The 6,008-nt window shown below is 39.1% G+C and overlaps 1 long non-coding RNA gene across 1 annotated transcript; it reads right to left on the bottom strand.

Annotated features, from left to right (window-relative positions):
• LOC137182202 (uncharacterized) lies at positions 1 to 3,083 on the bottom strand. Its single transcript, XR_010928271.1, has 3 exons — positions 2,058 to 3,083; positions 1,444 to 1,546; positions 1 to 1,358 (listed from the first exon to the last, which is right to left on the bottom strand). It is a non-coding gene; the product is annotated as an uncharacterized lncRNA (long non-coding RNA).
• Positions 3,084 to 6,008: the final 2,925 nt, after the last annotated feature.

The raw sequence follows: 6,008 nt of genomic DNA on the forward strand, positions 1-6,008 counted from the left end.
CTAAATGCCACATGTTGTAGAAGTGTGTGATGTTGTGTTCCTTCAGAAACTTCTGTATCTGTGAATGACAGTCAGTAACAATGTATTCCACAGCCAAACCATTTGACTCCAGAAGATCTAGGCATCATTTCAGGCCCTCCTTCTCCACGTAGTAATTACCACCTACTTCATTGCTCTGGTGTTGGGTGGACAAAATTGCAAAGACATAAAAGTGAAGCATAAACCTACTAAAGCATGTTTCAATATGTTGCAAGAGTAAAAAATAATTTCCCAAAAAGTGTACCACACCTGAGCAAGCTGAAGGTCCATAATGGCATTGCTCTCCAGGTGCATCAGAGTGTAGCTGCCATACTTTGCTGAATGCCCTAAAGAAAACATAACAGAGAATGTGGCAAGGCTTTTCAACACAAATTTAATGTATAAGTTGGAGGCTTTTAATAACAGACCTGTAACTCAGTTACAGGGATGAAAGGACAGCTTTGTAGGTGTGTCCCCCCAATCCTTGCAAGAGTGTCCCTTATCTTTTGGGTGTAGGTAGGAGGAGTTGGCCCTCCTGTGCATTCCTCACTGCATACACTAGATTGCTTTTCTTGTGTTTGAGTGTGCGGTCTTTCGGGTGGACCAGTGTGTCTTAGTATGTCGCTGGTTTTGAAAAACACAGGGATGCAGTGTTTATTGAAAATCCTCCTGAGTTTCTGAGATACTCCAGACACACATGGAATGATGATGTTCTTCACCACCCGCAGCGTTTGTGTTCTTCCTGGATCTTGTTGCTGTTTTCACAAAGTTTCATTTTAGGTGTCCACAAGCCTTAAGTGCATCCTTCAGGTGTTAGTGCCCCCTCTCTTGGGCCTGGGCACCTGTTGGTACATTATCAACTTGGTTGGTGCAGGGTTCCGATAACCCTGCACCAACCCAGTGGGTGGTGAGAGTCAAAGAGTTAGTATTGGTCTGTGTATGTGGGTTTCCTGTATACTCCAGTGTGGAAGCTTGTGTCCTCTTCAGTGGCACAGTCCAAAAAGGCCAAGCTGTTGTTCCTGACGTCCTCTCGTATGAACTCGGTGCTGTTCCTATGAAGGAGTTCAAGGCTCTGCTTTCTACTTCCTCCATGTAGAGGTTGGTCACAATGGGAGATACTGAAGTCCCTCGGATGACAGGCAAAACATCTTCAAGTATCTACAACCAAGTCCAGTTTCCCTCGCTTCAACCCTCCTTGGATAACCTTGACCTGGAGGACTGAGGATCTTCACAGACATTCTGCTGATCCGTCTTCCGTTTGTGGCAGCCTCCAGGTACATCTTAGCAAGCCTCCTTCAGGTGCCAAACTAGAAAATCTGGAGCTGCATGACTTTGCATATCTATTAATACATGGAAAAAAGGAAAAGTTGTAGAAAAGGTCAACTGATTGCAATTTTCATATGCTGTGAATGGTAATAGGGATACCTTTTCCAGCTGGAAGAAGGATGCACCAGTGAAATATGTGGCTGCTGATATCTGAAGGGTGCCAACGGGGATGCTTCCAACCAAAGGCTGGCTCTGCCACTGTCTGGAGTAATGACAGTTTTGGCAAAGCCGAGTGAATGCCACATAAGTACCCATTCATTGTCGCTGGACATCACACTCTCTCATGCACACTGGACAGGTGTCAAACAGCTCTCTGAGGCAGTTTTCAAAAACAATGCATTTCATATCACCATACGTGGACCTTAGCTCAAATATAATACATTTGTGCTTTAGCTTTCCAATTTCCAAAAATGAAACTTGCCACATTTTAGATTCCTGTGTAACAACAGAGTCACCAGGGTTATATGTTTGAGTCGGGTGGCTCAGCATGGAACTCTGTGGAAGTGTCTCCCTCTCCCCTTACAGGTGTTGAAGACAGCATGAAATATGATTAACTGGAAGTGGTTTTTGTGCCAGCACTGAGAAAACACACTGTTGCCTGGACATCTATGTTAATAAAAGGATAAAAAAAATATATAGATATAGTTTGTGATACTGTGATGCAAGCCAATATATCTTCATGTGTTTCTAGTTTATAAACTGATCTTACTCACCTTTGGTTCTTACATGTTGTCCCAGTGTCTCAATGGAAAGCTTTATGCCATCTGTTGTCCTACTGGTGGAGTCAGTTTGGGTGCCTACATGTTTGAAGGTGACGTCCTGCTGTGATGTCCCCAAAGTTACAAAAACAATATCATACACCATGTCAAACTGATTTGAATTTATAAAATGTACAGTAATCAATAGGATACAAAAGCATATGCTAACAAAATTATCCCAGCAGTGCACATGCATTTACTCTACAATTTTATAACAAATCTCAAGAATTACTCATCATAAAGAAAATACAAAGAATTCATTGATTCTTTGTCCTCTATCATTTTGCCTTTTTGTGCAGGGTTATGGATCCACCATTACTGGGACAAGAGTTTGTACAAGAGAGGAATGAGAGGAGAACAATACCCCAAATACTATTGGAGCCAAACATACTGTACTGTATTGCTACCATTACCCAAATAATGCCATGCCAAGTAGGTAAGCTGTTTCAGAACCAGACGCATGCTAATCATGCTGAAAGCAACTTTACAGTATGAAATTGGCTGTGTATCTGCTCTTTTGTCGGAGTCAGTACTAACAATTTTGCAGTGTCAACAGAAATGTTTGCTTTGTTAAGTGTTGGGTACCATTCAGTCTTGGTGTCTTGTTTTGCTAAGTTACATAAACTACTGTAGCCGCACGCACAACCTTACTTGAGCTGTGGGACGGCTGAAATCATACAAACAGCAGCAGTGTAACAATGTCATTTTAGATAGCTAACTTTGTACAAATACATTTGGAAAAGTACTTTGAGAACCAAAAGTGTGACAGTGCATGTGTTTGTCTTTTCATCTCATTCAGGGTCAAACTCTTTAGGCTAGTTATTTTTAGCTAACAGCTAATATTTAAAGTAGTAGCAACATGTTTACATTAGCACAGCTTAACTGCAACGTTAGCAAAAATTATAACTTCCAATTATACTGCCTCCTTAAGGAAACATAAAGTATATTGCTAGTTTATTTATAGGTTGCAGATTTGGAGTTGGGCCCGACAATGTGGGGACTGTAGTGTCTCTGATCAGTAGCTTCTTCACAAAACCTGCATTGAATCGGGCCGGGCTGATGAAACAGTCAGCGCTGAAATGAGCCAAACAGACAAAATTCAGACTAAAATCCTGTGATATTTCCCCAAAAGTAGGCCTACATATTTTATAAATATATTCCAATATGTTCTAAATTAAAATAAAAAAAAATGCAAAATTAAAAAATCCTGTTTTCCCATTAATATATTTTCGGGAAACGGTTTGAATGGGTATTCCTGGGAATTCCATTTCCCGGTATTAAACCCTAAATTGTACATGCATTAGATTTCATAGGAAAACAATGTACTTTTTTCTGAACTACATATCTGACAGCTGTAGTTACAAATTCAGTTACACACACTGAACATCAAGGAACTGAACATTTATAAAAATGGTTAAACAGTTAGATTTAAAGAGAGAAAGTTTTGCTCTTCAAAGTATCTCTCAAAGAATCAGTGAGGTTTCTGCTGGTAGAACAAATCTCCAAACAGACACATACATGACGCTAGAAATGATGTTTATATATTAAACTAATTAGCAACAGCAAATATGTTTTGTCGGAAACATGTCAACAAAGTTGTGAAATACTGACACTGAATGCATCACTTAAATGTTCACTTACAATGTATTTCATGATTTTGTGAAAATTTCCTTTCTTGAAATATCCACTCATAGCAACTGAAGCATGTTTCAACTTTTTCATTTTTTCAAATAAAACCTCACAAAACAAATCAGCAACCTCACCCCCGCAGTCACATGACCCTCGTCTTGCAAGTCATAGCTGTCCTTCGAGAGTCTCTCGTTATAACTAACTGAGATATATATATATATATATATACACGCAGATACCACATCAACACTGTGACATGTGCTCTCTCTGCATTACAGAACACCAGACTTTTGTGCTGCATTTGGATTTTCTAAAGAAAGAAATGCCAGAATCACGACCAGAGTCCAAGGACTAAGCTGATGATCTCCCTCAAAAGGATAAATGCTGCTTTCATGCTGACTAAACTCTTATGAGATTTAATTTATATTGACCATGTCTCTCAGACACAAACATGCAGCCAAAAACTCAGCTTTGCTCAACTTTGTTCTGTTTCTACAAAACAGCTGATTGAGCAGCAGTGTGACTTACACTGGAACTGATGATACAACTGACTGTGGGCAGCATTTCTGTAACCAGTGTGGGAGATATGGATGTGCAGGGAGCCCAGTATTTGTATTTGTATCTGTATTTGTTGAGGCAGCAAAATTATCTGTACTTGTATTTGAACAAAAGTGGAAAGAGGCTGTTTTTGTTTTTATTACACTTTTGATTTTAGAAAATTAAAGTTTAACAATAAGTGTTCATGAATAAACTACCTTATGAAGGAAATCTCAAACTGGAGTCTCCCAGATCATAGACGACTGCGCTGACTACTGAGCTAAAACTTTACTCATCGCCGCATTACAGACAGACCTCTACCTATTTATACACCCATAACACACAGACAGCACAGCCTGTAACATGTAGGGAGGAACTTTAAAGGTGATTATTGCTTTGCACTTTTCATTTATTGCCTGTTTTTTACAACCTAACTTTGTGAAAGGAGAAGAAAAACAGGTTATGGAGAGTCCCTTGGGAACACTTCACGTGTCTCAGTGGCTCAGCTTTATCTCTGGGGAACACCCCCAACTCTGGGACTGATGTCCAAAATGTGCGTCATGTAGCAGGTGGATGTGACTCCCCTCACTAAGACCTGCTGATAGACGTCACAGCAGAGCAGAGGAGAGACACTGAGATAGTGATGTAACCGACCTGCACTCTGGTATTTGACATGGTTTTTTTATTTTTTTATAATCAAATATTTTTTAAATATTTGTATGAAACAAATATTCATTAAAAAAAATGTACGGAATAACGTATTTGTATTCGAGTACACCTCTAGTGGGAAATGTCAGTAGAACGTGTATGAAAATATAAATTTCATTAAAACACAGTTGTGAAGAATGTTGACATTTAATCTTAATTGTTATAACTTTAAAAAAAAAAAAAGAGTCTCTATTCTGTATTTTTTTAAATCATCATAGTAGCCATAAAACAACACAATATGAAAACAAATAAAATACTTAAGAGCTCAGCTTTACTACTGTTACTTTGCATTAAACACATTTGGTTTGATTTGATCATTTTTGAAGTATTCTGTATTACACATAAAGGTCTAGTATATTGTAACAACCTGCTGGAAAAATTGATTAATTGATTGACAATTCAGTTAGTTAAGAAGCTGTAAGAGCAGATCGACCTTCCCACAATATACACAGAGCCAATATAACAGCTGCAACGACACATTGATTCAATGACCAGCAGCACCCGATGTGGCATTTATGTCTATAATATTCAGCTTTAAGTAACATTTTAAATGCAGGAGTATTTTTACATTGAGGTACTGCTGCTTACACGCAGAATGACAATCATAGTCATCAGGGAAACCTCTGATGTATTTAACACTTTGGAGATAACACCCCTGGTTATGAATAAAGATGTGTTTCTTCTCAGCATTACACCTCCGGGTGACGCTCCTCCTCCGGGTTGTGAATGGGAGAGAGCCGTCAGAGTGGGAGATGGACTGGTCTGAATCTGTAGACTGACTGGAAGAATCTGGGAGAGGAAATAAAGGACCTTGTTGACCTCAAGGAAGTCACTTAGCCTTCAGTCAGTCACGGCAGGTTCAGGAGGACAAAGTAAGATTATGACACAGTAAAATACTTTAGTTTTCACTGATTCAGGCTCCTCAGTAAATGTTTCCTGTAAGGTGACAGGACGACTGCTTTTCCAAAAATAAAGATCTTATTCACATTGTTATTAAAAGTGATGTTTCTCCTTTGCTTAAAAAGCACCAAG

This window comes from Thunnus thynnus, chromosome 4 (genome assembly GCF_963924715.1).
Source record: "Thunnus thynnus chromosome 4, fThuThy2.1, whole genome shotgun sequence".
NCBI lineage: Eukaryota > Metazoa > Chordata > Actinopteri > Scombriformes > Scombridae > Thunnus > Thunnus thynnus.